Below are 18728 nucleotides of genomic sequence, written 5' to 3'. Positions count from 1 at the left end.
TTTCAGGCCAATTTATCTAGCCAAGTTCTCTTTTTGTGCTCAAAATAACCTTTCCTGTTTGGTTATAGATTAGCCTTTCACATCCAGTGGGTGATAATTACTTATTACCCCTAATTAAAATAATTGGGATCATAGCATAGATATTATGAGTGGACCCATGCATGGGATAATGCATTAAGGAGCTTCCTCTGCCCATTAGTAGTACTAAGGGAGTTCTGGGTTTAATGTTATGTTTCCATCCATAGAGCTAAGTTGCATTTAAATATGGTCAAGGATGAATCTTGCTTTATGGTGATGGGGAGTATGTTCCACAGCAGCAGAATCCTCTGTGAGATATACCTGTCTCTCCAAACCTTCCTCTTGATGCTGCAGAAGAGGTTTAGATCCCTAATCTGAGTATTTCTGATGCCATTTGACTTGCTAATGTGCAGTAGATCCATCAGTAATGGGTCAGAGGAGGCCTTGTATACCAAACACAGGTCACCTCTTAGCAATCTGTAGAATACATAATATAGTGATAGAGCTTTGAGTCCATCCATGTAGGACATGTTGTTTAGGCCTTGTCTCCTTTTAGTAAGGTATCTCTGTGAGCATTCCAGTTGTTGCATGTGTCTGGACAGATACATGACAAAGGGAGCATTCTATTTAATGACTGGCCTAATGGGGGCTGAGTAAAGGAGACAATGACATCCCTATATCTAGACACAATCCCTTTGTTTCTAAGCTGTTCAATGTAGAAGGACTCTCTTACAAAAATAGACTTATGTTGGTCAAACGTTTTGTCACTGTTCACATAAGTTCCCAACATACCTCTTAACCTCTTAGAGCAAAAACTCTGAACAAAGCCTAAAATGATGGGGGAACAAATAGGGACAGATTTTAAATATTGCTATTACAAAATGAGAAAGTTGATAGAATAATAGGTTTTGCATTAGCATTAATTTTCTGAAGGATGTTGAGTCTTAAAGTCAAATGTTTGTCATTATTTAATAACTTCAATCCTTAGCTATTTTCCAGAAAAGTACAGATTTTAGGAGGTACACACCAAAAATATGAGGCAAAAATATGGACATTCTGTGAAAATCTATACAGTTGAGGGGTATTGTTCCCAAACCCTGAACAACTGGATCAACTCGTAGGGGTGTATTGCCAATGTGGTAGTTCCATGCTGTAGATAACTTCCCAAAGATACAGTAATGACTTTTTTGGCATTTAGTTTGAGACCATGATTTAGGCACCAGTTATTTATTTAAAACAAACCTTCCAGTAGGATGGCTAAGTCATTTCAGTTTTTAATGACTGGCTCTAGCTTGCAGTCATTTGCAAACTTAGTCAGCCAGTGCCCTTTCCTATTTATGCTCTTTTTATATGCTATGAACAATGAAAGCTCTTCAGACCACCAATCTCAGAAACACTTGTTAGATGACTGAGGCTGATTTTAATGCATGACGGGTCTGAGGAATTAGTGCAGCTATTATGTAAAATTAAATTTCCATGTTACAACCCTGAAACACTCCAGGAAATTGTTATGAATCTCTTGATTGTGTCCACTTTGCCGCTTGTACTTAATGCAGCTGAGAATCTGAAGTTCATGCCCACCCATTGTACCTGATTGTTCTCTGATACAATGTGATATTCCTATAGACAGATATAGATATAGATATAGATATAGATATAGATATAGATATAGATATAGATATAGATCAAATTGCAGAATGAATCCAGCTAAATTTATAATAAAGACATATAATTACTTTTTGATTTGTTAAAATATACTTTACAGTATTCTGATTCCTTTCACCTCTGAAAACTCTGATCATTATTTGTGTTAATTTGTTAATTAGATAACTGAATTATTATCTTCAGGTAATGTCCTGGGAGCACAATTTGGTTAGGTGGTTTACTCAGAGTTATACACTAAGCAAATGGAGGCTGAAGGAAATCATTCCTGGACTATATAAGAAGCAGCTCATTTATATTTCAAAGTCTTAAGCCTCTGTGCTATTATACTCTTAAAGCTGCAGGTACTGGATGAAAAAATAGACATGATGTGCACACTGGTGCAGGAGTTGAAAAATGTCACTTCTATCACCATTGACATGGAAAAGAAATAATTACAACAACAAACATATCTAGATCATCCGATTCAGGGACTATAAACATGATTTTAGTAGGCACATTTTTAGGATGTTAATTTAGAACTTCTAGATGAACAAACTGAAATTTATTTAAAACTGCAGGCACTTAGAAATGTGCTTAAGAGGAAAGCACTTCTGGATTTAGTGGATCACCAGTCATGGAATCAGGGTTGTTGAACTGAAGATGTGGTTCAAAAATTCTTTGTTAAATTAGTCCTGACTTTACAACACTGGAAACAGACACTGATCACAGAAATTGAAAAGCCAGACAAGATTCTATTCACTGCAGACATATGCTAGTTACACTATCCAAGTTCCAATAATAAAGATGAGTGCTGTCACAGATCATATAGAAAAAAATGTTTTGGTTAATGGCATTGGGCTCCTGTAACAAAAAATGTTAAATTGAAAATATCTAGTATTAGATTTCAGTCTATCCCTAAATGAGTACTTTATAACTTTATCATAAAAATATGAGCACATTTAAAAAAAAAGTCATTAAACTACAAGGAGATACAAAACCTGTTCAAGGACATTTTGATGGAGATATGTCATTCATCATGCTTGGGGCTGCCATTCTTGGTATGCTGCCATCAATAACCCTTCCCCATCATAAGGAGTTTAGAAAATGAATGAATAAATAGTTTATTTGTTTATTTCAGTTATTTATTATTTCATTTTGATGACTGGGGAAGTCCACTGGGCTGAGAAGAGCCCGTTTTCAGTGGAAGCCCAGGGAGAAAAGCTCCAAACACACAAAATACAGACATACATGACGTAGTATAAACAGTGATACAGTATGATAAATATGATACATATACACTTGATACATATATACATGATACATATAGACAAAGAACATTGTAAATTAAGCATACAATAGAACATTGTAAATTAAGTGTATCAGTATAAACAGCATTAGAATATTTAACAGGAGGAATAAAATATTCAGCAGCATGAGTAAAATATAGATATGAGAATATTTGAAATTTATATTTTCATTATTAATACTAATACATTAATAATAAATGAGCAGATAAATGCATTAATGCATTATTTAAATTAATTAATTAGTTATTTGCCTTAATTCCACCCTAATGAAACTGATTTTACATACCTGAAGCTATGTACTCTGCTTTTTCATTAACATAAGAACAATATAAGTATACCTATTTAGTAACATTATATTTTGAAAGTACTGTCACAAAGAAAAAATAGTCTGCTGAAACTAAACGTGTCAATAATAAAAGTATTTAATGTCACAAAATGAAAGTTATAAATTATAGAGTCAGCATATTTAAAGAACTGATACAAGAAAAATATTTTAGAACACATGAAAGCTTGTTTAGTTGGAGGATTAAAAAATCGCATTATAAATAACTGGGGAAAAATATATTGTATTATACTTTATGAATAAAGTGCAGTTAACTGAGTAAGGGAGGTTAATAAGCCAGCAAAAAATAATTAGAGTCACATTTATCACAAGAACCATTTTTATTGTGAATTTCTTTGTAGTTGCTAGGGATTAAAGTATTATGAATTTATTCATTTTTAAAAATCAACCCATATTTTCATCATAAAGTACTCCTTTTAAGCTACACTGAAATGTAGTACTAGATATATTTATTTCAGCCTTTCTTTGTTGCAAGCTCACTTTTCTAACATTTATAAAAATGTGATAAGAAGCTTATCAGATATTTAGTATTAGCTGTTTCTTTTTTCTATAGTGTGGGATGTTATAAAGACAAAATGTAGAAACCTGTTGATGCAAGCAAGTGTTTAAGATTGCTGTTAACTTTTACGCACTCCCAGACTATTGTTATTTATAACCTATTTCACATCAACTACATTAAACATTTGGATAAATGGTATATGTTCTTAAGAGCCAAAATTATTAAATAAACATAAAAGCATTCAATATACTCATTAACAAGTTCAAATATTATACTACAAATAAAATAGAAAGCACATAGTCTATCATATAAATGTTAAGTAAAAAAAAGAATTATCATTCTTTATTTAAAATTTTCAAACAGTAAGAATTTACATTTGGGCAAACCATACTGCTCATCTTATTAGGGCAAAATATCAGGGCAAAGCCTAAAATAATGCAGGGGCGGGCAAAGACCCAAAAATAGAGACAGACTTTAAATATCATTATTATGAACTTAGAAAATTGCTATATTCTATATGTATGAGTGATGGAGCTGCTTACTGTTTTACCTGATCCATTTGTTTTCTGTTTTACGAAATCTGCTTGGCCTGGTGTTTTTGTTCTATGTGAGAGATAGACACTTAAATTATCTAGGTTGCAAATTTGACATGTGTTTTCATTGGTTAAATTTTTTCTTTAGTGATATTTAAATACACGGTGAATTTCTGGGTCTTTGTCTCTTTCGAGCCTGCATAATCTAAAGCACTGCTGGTGATTCCTTGCTGGGTGAGAAAAATCAGCCTGTATAATTTTTTTTTTGTCTGTGAGTGACAGAGCTGCTTTCTGCTCCATTTTGCTTTCTGTTTTAAGAAATCTACTTGGCCTGGTGTTTTGTTCTGTGTGAGAGGTAGACACTTAAATTATCTAGATTGCACATTTCAAGTGTTCTTTCATTGGTTAAATTGTCTGATTGGTGTTTAAATACACAGTGAATTTCTGGGTCTTTGTCTTTTTTTCTGAGAAGATTTCAAGCCTGCATAAACTAAAAGCACTGCTGGTGATACCCTGCTAGTTTTTCCCACCTACCCTACTATTCGTTGTTTTGATTTTTAAACCTCATGATGTCTACCCCTACTGTAAATTGAGCTCAATAAGCTCCACCCTTGCCACACTGCTGTTGATATCTTGAATTATTTATTTTCCTTTTCTTGTGCTTATATTGAAAAAGTTTATTTTGCATCTTATTGTCTGTTTTACTGATGAACTTGCCCTGAATTCATTATCTAGCTAGCTGAAGGTTAAAGTAGTGCATTTTTACACTTTATCAAGCACTTGTTTTTACATCAAGAGGTCAGTAGATTTATGAGCTAGTGCAGTTGGAGGTAGCCTAGTCTTTTAAGGTTGGAGAAATACTTGAAATTTCTGCATGTAGTTGTATTGGCACGAGAGCTTATTAATCAGCTTATCTTGTTTTTAGTGCCTTTATAAATTCTACGCAATTGGGTGGCTCTTGGCTCATTTATACAAAGTAAAGTACTTTTATTGAATAAACACACTTTTATAAGCTGTTAAAAGTACATGCTGCATCATATCTTTAAGATTGTTTGTGGAAGCATTTAGTATCTTTTACATTTGTTTGTGGTAGCATTTTACTCCAGACAGTCCTTTACTGTTCTTTTACATTTGGAGGACTGGGATTATTCATCTAGTAGCAGTACGCGTTTACCTGGTCTATCTGATCTGGGAAGCACACAAAAGGGCTCTAAGTATTATTTTGCACTTCTTTTACATACTTTGACTATACTTCAGCAGTTTCAAAAAAACAGCACTGTCTGCTGCTGTTTTAAGTAGTTGATTGTATGATATTACATTATATCTGTTAGTTGTAGGGCTTTTGTAGATAGTTTCTGTGGTCTTGTTACACTTGGACTCCAAACCAGTTATTCTACATTGAGAAGGCATTTTTCTACACCCCTGTGGCAGAAGTGTGCTGATCTGAAGTGTCTGAGTTGGGGCTTGCTGGTGGAAGTCTTATTATGTGCTTAAAACTTGTTTCTCTTTTCTCATATTTAAGCCTCATGTCTGTGAAGCTTTTGCATGGATACTTGTCATTTGTTGACTTTGCTACTGATTGCTGAGAATCTATTTTCCCCTGTAACATCCACTACTGAAAAGACAAAACTAAGTATTTTTGTACTTCTCTTATACACTGAGACAGTATTTTAGCAGTTTCTTTTTTTTTTTTTTTTTTGCTCAAAATTTTTATTTAATTTTCCAATAACAATAAAGAAAAACAAAATAAGTTTCACAATTTAAATGATAAATTATAACAAACTATGTACAAAATTTACAAAGGCCTCGACAGAAAAATAAAGGAAGGAATAGCAAAATGAAAAATTTTAAACGTTTAAGTAGGTTATATAATATTCAACAATTCTTAAATCATGTTTGATTGATTAGAAGAAAGTGTATCCAAATTCATTGTCTTAATAAGAGTGATGAATTTCTCCCAAGGATTATTAGTCCATTTTCTAGGAAAAATTCTTAGTTCTTTAACTTTTATTTCCATTAGTGCTACTTCATCCAGAAGAATCATGAAGTCTTCAAATTTTGGAATGGATGGTGATTTCCACTTTCTTGTAATGCATTTTTTGGCTACTGCCAAAATTGTCCAAAGAAGATATTTATTTTTATTATTCATTGTGGTAGATTCATTTATACACAAAAAATTAAGGATTTTGATAATACAAAGGTAACAGTGAAAATAGCTTGAAGGAAATTACCAATATCCTCCCAGTATTTTTGAATGAGAGAACATTCATAAGAAATATGAGACCAATTAGCTGTACATTTTAAAGAGTATCTCCAGCATACAACTTCTTTGGAGAGATTAAATTTAGCTATGTTGCTAGGAATATAGAAGGCCCTATGTAAGAATTTGTAAATTAGAAGTTAATTTTATGGATTGTAGAAGATTAATTTTATTTTCAGGGGATAGGGACAAGGTAAAATCCTTATTGATAAAATTACAAAATTTTTGATTAGGAGTAGTTTTATAATTAATAATGATTGTACAGAGCTTTGAAATTAAAACTTCCCAAGTAAATTCTCCATATAGCATTTCATATATAAGAAGTATGAATTTGGGTGGAGACTTAAAGGAAGAATTCTTTATTGTTCTACATAGGTCTTGAGTGAATGTGTTTATACTATTAAGAACTAACCAATCTGAATTTGATAGATTAAAGGTTCTAATTAAATTTTCCACATCCAGTGTATCTAGATTCATTGTACAATGGTACCAGCATGTAAATGTTTTAATTTCCCAATTATTAAGGACAGCTGCACTAATATTATTAAAGAAGTTTTTTTGTAAATTTAAATGGGTATAGCAGTTGTAACCATAATTTGATATCAACATTATTATTAACAAAACTTCTAAAAGTATTATAGATAACGTTTATATAATTTAGGTTTGTAGGTTTAACAATATTATATTGTATATTAATACATAGTGTACACCAAAATGAATTATTTAGATCATTCAATTGTAGATTTGTTATTACTTTATTTTCATTTAGAATAATAGTTGCATGTAAGGATTTCCAAACTGAGAAAATTTTTTGATCTATCCAATTTAATATTGTTTTGAGATTAGATGCTTTAATATAGGATTCTAAGTCTGGAAATGTTATTCCTGCAAGCTCCCAGGGTCTAATATGATTTGAGAAAGCTATTCTACTTTTCTTTGGATACCATAGAAATTTCAAGAGAATTCTGTTTATCTCTCTTAAAATAGGTTTACTGGGTAATATGGGTATAGATAAAGCAATGTAGTTTATTTTTGGTAATAGAATAATTTTAATTAATTGTAGTCTATCTTCAAAGTTTAAATGTAATTCATGCCATTTTTCTGTAAAAGTGTTAATATACTTACAATGTTATTGTAATTTGTATTCAAAGTTAAAGCTATATTATCACATAGAACAATCCCTAAATATTTTAAAGAAGAAACCTGTTTCCCTAATATTTAATTTATAGTCATTTTGGTGTTATCATTTGATTTTTTTCTTTAATAGTATGTGATTAGACTTTGAACTACTAATTTTTAATCCTGAGATATCATAATTTTTTTTAACTATTAAATCTAATTCTTGTAAGGATTCTTCTGAATTTTTTAAAGTAAGTAGTATACCATCAGCAAATAACATTATCTTAGAATCAAATTGATTATATATATTTAATCCCTTTATTTTGAAATTATATTGAATTGCCAGAGAAAGGGGTTATATTGCTACTGCAAAAAGAATTGGAGACATCGGACAACCCAGCTTGGTTCCTTTAGTAATTTTAATTGATTCTGACATAAATGGTCCTAATTTTACATAGGCTAAGTTATTGTTATAAATATTTTTATGAAAGAAATAAATTCAATAGGGAACTTATACAATTCAAGAATTTTGAAAAGAAAATTCAAATTTAAAGAATCAAAAGCTTTTTCAATATCAAGGGAAATTCTAAGTGCTTCTTGATTATCTCTGTTTAAAATATCTATGATGGTAAGAATTATTTGAATATTATCTTGGGTATGTCTATTATAAATAAAGCCTGTTTGATCTTCAGTGATTAGGTGTGTTAGTGCTTTTTTAATCTATTGACTTAGACATTAACATTTTATAATCATTATTAATCAAAGAAATTGGTCTATATGAGCTGCAGTAATGAGAATCTTTATTTTCTTTTAGTATGGGAGTAATTAATGAGTATCTCCTTGAGGGTGGAATTATACCTTGTAAATATGATTAATTTAAAGCTCTATGTAGGACTGATATAGCCGAAGGTGGTAGAAGCTTGTATATTTCATGAATAATGCCATCTATGCCTGGTGATTTATTGTTTTTACTTTCTTTAATTTTTTTCATTAATTTCCTGAAGGGAAATTTGTTTTTGAATTTCATTAATTATTTTTTCTGGTGAGTTTTTCAATTTAGAAAAATCCAGGCCATGGTCTGAGATATTTTGTTGAGAATCTTTGTTTTATTTTGTGCTGAGAAATGATATTTAAAGGCATCAAGAATATCACTTATGTCAGAGACTTTATTTCCACCTTCATGTATCACACTCACAATGTTATTTTCAATAGAATTTCTTTTAACTCTTAGTGTAAGATTACGCATATATCTTGGGGATACAGAATAAGAATTTAACCTTAGTTTTTCTAGGGCTACATTAATTTTGTGGGTTAAGATGTCATTATACTTTTTATTTAAGGATTCAATTTCCTTATTCTTATTGGAGGAAGATCTTGTATTATCATTATTAACTAATGTAATTTGTTTTTTGTATGTTAGTTAGTTCAGACTCCCATTCCTTTGCTTTGTTATTAAACCAAGTAATAGTTTTACCATATAAATAGGCTTTCAATGAGTCCCATAGGATTACTACATTTACCTCACTATTTAAGTTTATATCTAGGAAGAATTTTATTTCTGTGTCTAGCCAGGGCTTAAATTGTTTTAGCTTTGTTATATAGGCTGGGATCCTTTTAGAAAAGGATAACTTCTTAAAATCTGTTTGTATGTTAAACATGAGTGCATTATGATCGGATAAAGGGCATGGGATTATTGTAAAGTGTAGTAATTTTGTTTTTAAACACTGGGATACAAAACTTTTTCCAATTCTAGTCTGTGTCTTTTGTCTAAAATCTGTGTGAGAAAATTCTAATGAGCTATTATTTTTAAAATGAAATAAATCATATAACTGAAAGTCATCTGTCCACTTTTTAAAATATTTTCCTATATTGGTGATACAAAAGGGTCTTTTACTAGAAGTTTCTAAATTATTAAATAAGCAGTTAAAGTCTCCCCCTAGAATCAGACTACCTTTAACATGTGTAATAATAAATTCTAAGTGTTTCTTTATAGTTTTTATTCCAATTCCAGGAAACCAATAAACATTAACTAATGTCCAAATTCTGTTATTAAATTGTATTATTATAATTAATAAAAGACCCTCTTTGTCTTTGTAATTATAGATAACTTGTGGAGACGTAATATTTTTCTTCCACAGTGTTAAAACTCCTCTAGATTTTTTTATTATAAGAAAAATTAGATAACTTTAAGTATTCATTAGGGTTCCAGATAAAACTATCATTCGTTTGAAGTTTCTTGTAAAAAGACTACTTGTGCTTTATTTAACTTCAAGTACTTAATACATTTAATCTTTTCTTTGGATTATTTAGACCATTTATGTTCAGAAAAAGAAAAGTCAGATCCATTTTATTTATTCAAATATTAAATGTAGAAAATGATAAGATAGTGAATAGATGTATTATTTAATTGTTTTATTTCCTTCTTAGAAAAGTTAAATTCTAATGATAAATTGCTTATTCCCACCAATAGATACAATTTTAAATTAAATTGAGGCCTACAAAAACAAAATGTATGTTTAAAAAAGTTATTGAACCTTAGTAAAACCATTAAATGACATGGAATGTATAACATTCCTAATCTGACAGAATAAAAATATCCAGTCAGATTAACCACCGTTCCAAAGAACTGAACAAATTGCCTAGATTGAGGCTCCAGATTATGTTTCCTATGAAAATTCTATAAGTTAAATAATTCAAGAGAACGAAGAATAAATTGAGTGTAGCATATAATTTTAACTATAATGAGTATATTTAGATTTACTGGTAAAATGTTTTTTAATTAAGAAGGCTACATTCACTTTACTATATGAATCTTATTAAAAGTACATTATTAATAACTTGACAGTGTATATGTATAAGAAGATTCATCAAAATAAGTTCTTAGGCAACCATTAACTATATTAGTATTTCTATTAAGTTTAACAGATAAATAAAGATTAGAGTAGATCAATATTACAATAATCAATACTTGAAGATGATTTACAGTGTCAATAGTAAGCTTTTACATGCTGATGGACTGATCATCACTTAAATATGTTGCAATTTTCATTCCATAAATAATAGTTATACAAGTGATAATAAATAGGCAGATTTTTTAAGTCAACTCTAAGGTGAAATTATGTTAGATTTGTCTATTTCCAGAGAAATTTTAGCTCACACTATTTTTATTGTAAGAGTAAAATGATAGTATAATTCAGTTAAATGATGATCTAATAAGTAACATGTCAGACAGATATGTTAATGGTTGAAAATTGTACCAGTACAGTTTGATATCATTCCAATATAACTGCTGACATTGCAGAACAAGGTACAATGAGAGGTGTAACAAAACAGGCGCTATAAAACCACTGCAATGGTTTGAGTTAGAGTTATATTTTAAGTTTGTTATACAGAATCATATATAAGCAATCAATAATTAGTACAATAGTTACATAGATCGTCCACCTTTACTTATTTGCAATCAAAGCATACTCCATTCAAGCTAGATTAAACCCAAATTATTACTACATATACATATTTTCAAGGGAATTTTTTAAAATCATTTATAATGTCTAATTACTGAATTCAATCTGTAGTAGATGTGTTTGCTTTACTCTAGTGTCTTTATCCATATAAATATTAATGCATATTTTGTGAATATGAAGTCAAGAAAGTCTATTCACAGATCCACCTGCAAAATGGATATCTAGTTTGTCTTCACACAACATCTGTTTCTACTAGTCTATGCATTTATAGCTTAAAATATTAAATATTTACCTTAATATGCAAGTCAGTAGAGACATAAAATAACAAGCTCCAACACTTACAACATCAAGAATATTATGACTTTCTGTTAACAGCTTTGAATGTGCAAACGTGCTACACAAGTGTTAATTTTAATAGTAACCTGGATTAAGTATTTGTATTTTATAGTTGAATAGTTAGGTGCTAATGTTTTGAATAAAGTCTGCATGTTATAGTTTCATCAGAGATTCAGCTTAATCTATCTAGCTATTCCATCAAGGAAATTACTTCATTCTGACAAATGAAGTAAGCTTTTATGACTCTAAAAGTATATTAAGATTTCAAAATAAAAAGAAAACAAAGATCTAGCTTCAGCAATCAGAATCATCTCACAGATCATAAATCATTAAACCAGAAAGAAAGCCATGTGCATAAGCAGTGCAGGTAATCCATTTAAATTCTCAGATAACCCTATAATTCTGTTGTTGCTAACGGCAGTCTTGTAAATACATCACCAATTAAGCCCGCAGAAGGCTTTGTCAGAGTGTAATAGTGATCAGTGAAAACTACTTAAAAGTGGCCAAAGACATCACTAGCACCAGGGATTTTAGGTTATACTTAATGACCAAATGAAGAATAGGTTTATACAATGATCCATTTTAAGTATTTTGAAATTATAGTGCTAGAGAGGTAAGGTGACCTTAACTGAAATGGGTTGCCTGTCGTATCATATAATGTGAGACATTAATGCTCTCATGAGTGCGCCATTTGTAAACCTGTGTATGTTATATTATACATTTTGTAGATTTTGTAAGTTGTAAATGTATGCAACATATACATGCTGAATATTCATTACCTGGATATAGGACTTCAAATTCTGGTACAGGTTTACTATTGAATAAAACAAAGATTTGCTAAACACAGAATGCCAAGATACAAATGACTGAAACTCTTATTACAAGCCTTCATATTTATGAGTATCCAATGTAACAAAGCAGAAGCTTAAGTTTTGTGTCCTGATCTAGTTGCAATGTGCCTTAACTCTGAGAACATATGGCTGAATATTGAAGTGAAAATCACACTCAGTATAGAGGAAGGGACATCGATTTGTGTTTTGTGTTTCCCCAATTTACCTTTCAGATTTAGCATTGCTATGATTTAAAGTCCCATATTTCATAAACAGTTTATTATTACTGGAGTCCTTTTGTTGAAATGCTGTATAACAAAGGTAAATTAATCTCCTATAGAGCGTTTATACATGGTGCACAAATCTATTTGTAATACAAACTGAAACAGGCTGGTTTGATGTCACTACATGAGCAAACTGTAATACCTTAACTGAAATGGGTTGCCTGTCGTATCATATAATGTGAGATATTAATGCTCTCATGAGTGCGCCATTTATAAACCTGTGTATGTTATATTATACATTTTGCAGCTTTTGTAAGTTGTAAATGTATGCAGCATATACATGCTGAATATTCATTACCTGGATATAGGACTTCAAATTCTGGTACAGGTTTACTATTGAATAAAACAAAGATTTGCTAAACACAGAATGCCAAGATACAAATGACTGAAACTCTTATTACAAGCCTTCATATTTACAGTATCCAATGTAACAAAGCAGAAGCTTAAGTTTTGTGTCCTGCTCTAGTTGCAATGTGCCTTAATTCTGAGAACATATGGCTGAATATTGAAGTGAAAATCACACAGTATAGAGGAAGGGACATCGATTCGTGTTTGTGTTTCCCCCAATTTACCTTTCGGATTCAGCATTTCTATGATTTAAAGTCCCATATTTCATAAACAGTTTATTATTACTGGAGTCGTTTTGTTGAAATACTGTATAACAAAGGTAAATTAATCTCCTATAGAGCCTTTATACATGGTGCACAAATCTATTTGTAATACAAACTGAAACAGACTGGTTTGATGTCACTACATGAGCAGACTGTAATACCGTTGTACAGAACTTACTTAATACTATATTTCTATTCTAGTATAGACTTTATTCAAACAAAGAAAAAGAGTCAATGGAAAGTTGGGTCATTTGATTGCCCTTGAACTAAAATACACTTACTACCTAGAAACTAGTCTGGATGAAATACAAATGATTTAATTTGTAAGTTGAGCGTAGAATTGTCACAACAATAATCCAAAATGTGGCAAGTAGAACCCCAATCACTCGAAACCGGTACTGAAGTTAACAATATGCTCTTTATTGCACAAAACAGAAAAAAACGGGTAGAACGTACACACAAGGGTTGAGCGCTTTCATCTGTGGTAATACAGATTTCATCAGAACCAGTTACAATACATCAGACCATATCTTTTAAACCAGTTTTGGCGCCATTAATTAACTAATTAATGATTCATTCAAAACACAATCTCCTTCTTAAAGCAGCCATGATATCAGATGTATGCTTAGATTTATACCAACAAATGCTATAACATTTGGTGTAAACTGGTGATGTCCACAAATCATATTCTATACACTTGTTCTAAAACCATAAACATTAAACCATTTTTTATATATGTATATTTTTTATATATATATATGAATATGAGTTAAATAATATAAATATTAATATAAATATAAATATAAATATAAATATAAATATAAATATAAATGTAAATATAAATAAAAATATTAAGGTTGATCAAATTGTTGCTGGAATCCTCCAATAAAATACAGTGTAAAAATGAATGAGAACAAGAATCATATGGTAACTTCTCATTAAACCCTACTATTTCATTATACTTTACTAAGAATCTAACTGGTTGTCAAGTATTCTAAAACTCTATAATAAATACTATTTAAAAATGCTATTAAAAACTTGTGGTGACACTTATAATAAAACTTGTGATGAAACCTAGCTTCCCTAATATTCATACTATGATGGCTCAATTGGTTACATCCTTATGTCATACACACTTGGACCTAGTTGAATTTTGTTGAAAAAACAAGATAGTACAAATGTTCTTAGTTTAATGCTAACAGTGGTTTCAAACTAATAAAATCATTAATCCCTGGCGGTGTGGTGGCGTCTGTACAGATTTGCCATCTGCTTTCTTTCCATGCCAGGTAAGTCTTCCAGTTTCCTCCTTTATCTTTTATATCAACTTGATCTATAATGGAAAAGCTAAACTTGTGATCAGTGCCTTTGTCGTGGATGTGCCTGTATAGTGCATTTTTCTTGTCTTGTTTTTTTATTTTATACGTATGTTCGTATATCCGTTTCTTTATCATCCTCTCTGTTTTGCCTATGTAAAAGGCCGGACACGCTTTGCATGTTGCTATATATACTAGGCGTTGAGAATTACAGTTACCTTTTTTGCATATAATCTTCGTTTTCATAATATTATTCAGTCTAATAGTGTCAGTAGTGTTTATATGGGTGCATTGATTGCATCTTCCACATTTACTGGTCCCTTTTGTACTCATTTTCCTATCATATTGTATTCCACATTCCAAAATTCTCTTGATGTTATTACCGGTTTTAAACACAGTGCATATCTCATTGCCAACTATACTGCCTAAAGTACCTGAACAAGTGATGATATTCCAATTCTTCTTCAAGATATCCTTGATCAGGTTAACGAAAGGATTGAATAGAATGACACATACATGTTTGTTGAAAGCCCCACTTTGATCCTCTTGTGGCCCAGTATGCCTCCCTAATAATGGTGTATATTTATTTCCCCATTGTGTTTTCACATAAGAAGTAATGTCATTCAATAGTTTCTTGGGGTAATTCCTCTCTATGAAAAGTTGTGTAATTCTATCCATTTCACAATTCATATCTTCAGCAGTTGATGACATCCTTGCTGCTCTAATACATTGACCTTTCACAATGCTTTTGAAAATATGACGTGGGTGGCAACTGGTGAAGTGAATGTAATCATTCGAAAAGGTTGGCTTCCTGTATAGTCTGGACACAAAACCTGTTCCAGTATTTCCTATCCACGTGTCTAGATACGCAATGCCCTTATTGTCATGTTGGAACGTGAATTTTAGAAAATCCGTGGTGTTGTTAAGATATTCCACAAAGATGGGAATCATCTCAGTTGGTCCTGTCCAAATGATGAATACATCGTCCAAGAATCTGGTGTATAACTTGATGTATTTGTAGTAATCGCTTGGGAATATATATAAATTTTCCCACTCTAACATGACCAGATTAGCAAAGACAGGGGCACAGGATGCTCCCATGGCCACCCCTCTGGATTGTCTATATAGTTCACCTTGATGTTCTATATAGTTGTGGTCCAACACCAAAGACATCATGTCCATTATCAAATTCACTCTGTCCCAGCTGCTGCCTGAATATTTTCTTAGACTGCTACAGAAAAATTCCAGCCCCTTGGTCACGGGTATACTAGAAAAGAGGTCTTGGACGTCAATGGTTAAGAACGTGAGGTTATCGTCCCACTTGTCCATATTTAATTGACCAAGGAAATCCCATGAGTCCTTGACCAAATGGTTGACCTTATTATAGATATGCTTGGTCCATTGGTCAATGATGGTACCTATCTTAAATGTCTTTGACTTGGATCCAGAGATAATAGGTCTAAAGGGTGGTTTGGTCTGGTTCTTGTGTATCTTTGGGATTCCAACAATGTGTGCCAACACTGGATAGTCAGTTTTCGCATATTCATATAATTCACTGGTGATGCGATTGTCAATGAAGTATTCTTCTAAGGCATTGTCAATGTACCTATATCCGACATGAATCTGGTTTAAAGACACCTTTTCATAATTACCTGAGTCATGTAAAATATTGTGAATTTCATTGTAATATTGAATGTTATCAAATATCACGACACCACCACCCTTATCGGGTTTCATGATTCTTATCTCTTTGTTAATAATTAATTCTTTCAAACAAGTTCTCTCATCTGTAGTTAAATTGTCTGAAAACGCTTTACCAAAGCTGTTATCATATTTGATATCTTTATAAAGATGGTAAATGTCATGACACACCATATTCTCGTATGTGTGGACTTGCATATTCATAGTTGGAATGTATGTACTTTTTTCTTTTAAAATATTGGAATTCCTGTTGTCGACTGTCATATTAGGACAGTCGTTGAATTGAATGACCAGATTGAGCCTTCTACAGAAAAACTTTATTTCTTTGATAACGTCAAACAAGTTGAACTTGACCGTAGGTATAAACTTCATACCTTTACTAAAAAGTGATATGAAGTCATTGGTGACAGGGGTATCAGTGTAGTTGTACACATTGAAACCTTTAAAGCTGCTAATACTAGGCCCTAAACTAGGGGCTACTTCTGGAATAGCTGCATTGTCTGGCCTTTGAGTGGTAGGAGGCCCGGTGTCATGGTCCTTGTCTGCCACCATACCTACAGGATTCACTATAGTGTGGCTACCTTGTTTCTCTAATACCTCCTTGTCTGTTTTTTTGGTGCAGGAAAGTATCGCCCCCCTTGAAAATTTTCTTCCTCATTACTTCTCATGTATCTTTTGTTACTTCTAGATTGTGCCACCTCAAATGTTCCCTCCATATCTCTATCGTTTTTGGGCCACACGTATGCTCTGTCTCTTCTATACAGGTCCATATCCCTGTCTAGTTTGTGCATTTTCCTTTCATAGGCATTTTTCACTTTAGCTGTAGCCTGACTAAATTGACTGGAGTAACAATCATACCATCTTTCAAACAGTTCATCCAAAATAATAGATTCATTTAAATTATACACTTCATCTAATAATATTTTGGCTTTGACTTCATTACATTGGATAAGATGTTTCATAAAAGTGAATCCAAAGTCATCAAACATCAGATTAAAGTCAGTTCTAGTACTGGTATTGATCTGAATGCCTAAAGGCAATTTAAAAAACCTGAGTCCTTTTGGAACTATTTTCAAAGCTATACATTTTTCAAAATATGCAATATCCATCTTAACACATTTCAACTGTATTAGTTTTTTACCAAGTGAATAAATTCTGACTTTAATATCGTCTTTTTTGTCTTTTTTATTATGGTTACTAAAATCACATGTTTCATTAAAATACCCCTTAGGGTTGTGTTTGTTGTTTAAAAACTCAAATTCATCTGCTACAAAATCATTGAACATGTTATATAGTCCTGACTCTTTGCATTTGTTGTCCAAACTTTTAAAATGTAAGCTTTTGGGACTATATAAAGAATCATGATTGACAGTACCTTTGTTGCTTTTTGAAGTTTTGTTAACCACAGTGGAATATGTCCTAACATTCGTTTGTTGTGTTTTAGGACGTGCACCTTGTTTCTCGTTATCTGCATTCAGGTTTACCATACTAAAGTCAAAGGTGAAGTCTTCTTCCAAGGAAATGTTAACTGCATTAGTTCTCAAATCAATGTGTTTATTACTATCCACCACTGGAATCTCTCCCTGTCCATTAGGAATCTCACTCGTGTAGCTGCAATCCGCCGCTTCATCCAGAATGATAAACTTAGCCCTTACTCTGTCCTCGTCACTTTTGCCATTTCTGGCCGGTGAAAATTCAGAAATGATTTGCTGATTGTGAGCGGAACCTCCGCTTGGAACAAAATTTGCAACTGCTTGCTTGTTGGTATAAGCGGCACCTCCGCTCTCTAAAACGGCTGCTGTAAGTTTGTTTACCATGTCGAGTAGTCTGCTGACGTCACCCTTAAGCGACGTTACCTCCTCTCTAAGAGCAGTGTAATCCTCCGGTTTCAATGAAGTGTTCGGTGAGCCCTCCTCAGCCATCAAACCACTAGATAATAGGAGCGTAGAATTGTCACAACAATAGTCCAAAATGTGGCAAGTAGAACCCCAATCACTCGAAACCGGTACTGAAGTTAACAATATGCTCTTTATTGCACAAAACAGAAAAAAACGGGTAGAACGTACACACAAGGGTTGAGCGCTTTCATCTGTGGTAATACAGATTTCATCAGAACCAGTTACAATACATCAAACCATATCTTTTAAACCAGTTTTGGCGCCATTAATTAACTAATTAATGATTCATTCAAAACACAATCTCCTTCTTAAAGCAGCCATGATATCAGATGTATGCTTAGATTTATACCAACAAATGCTATAACATTTGGTGTAAACTGGTGATGTCCACAAATCATATTCTATACACTTGTTCTAAAACCATAAACATTAAACCATTTTTTATATATGTATATTTTTTATATATATATATATGAATATGAGTTAAGTAATATAAATATTAATATAAATATAAATATAAATGTAAATATAAATGTAAATATAAATATAAATAAAAATATTAATAAAA

Source organism: Protopterus annectens, chromosome 8.part1, assembly GCF_019279795.1.
Source record: "Protopterus annectens isolate FY-2018-M chromosome 8.part1, PAN1.0, whole genome shotgun sequence".
NCBI classification, from domain to species: Eukaryota; Metazoa; Chordata; order Ceratodontiformes; family Protopteridae; genus Protopterus; species Protopterus annectens.
This window is presented reverse-complemented; position numbering follows the sequence as displayed.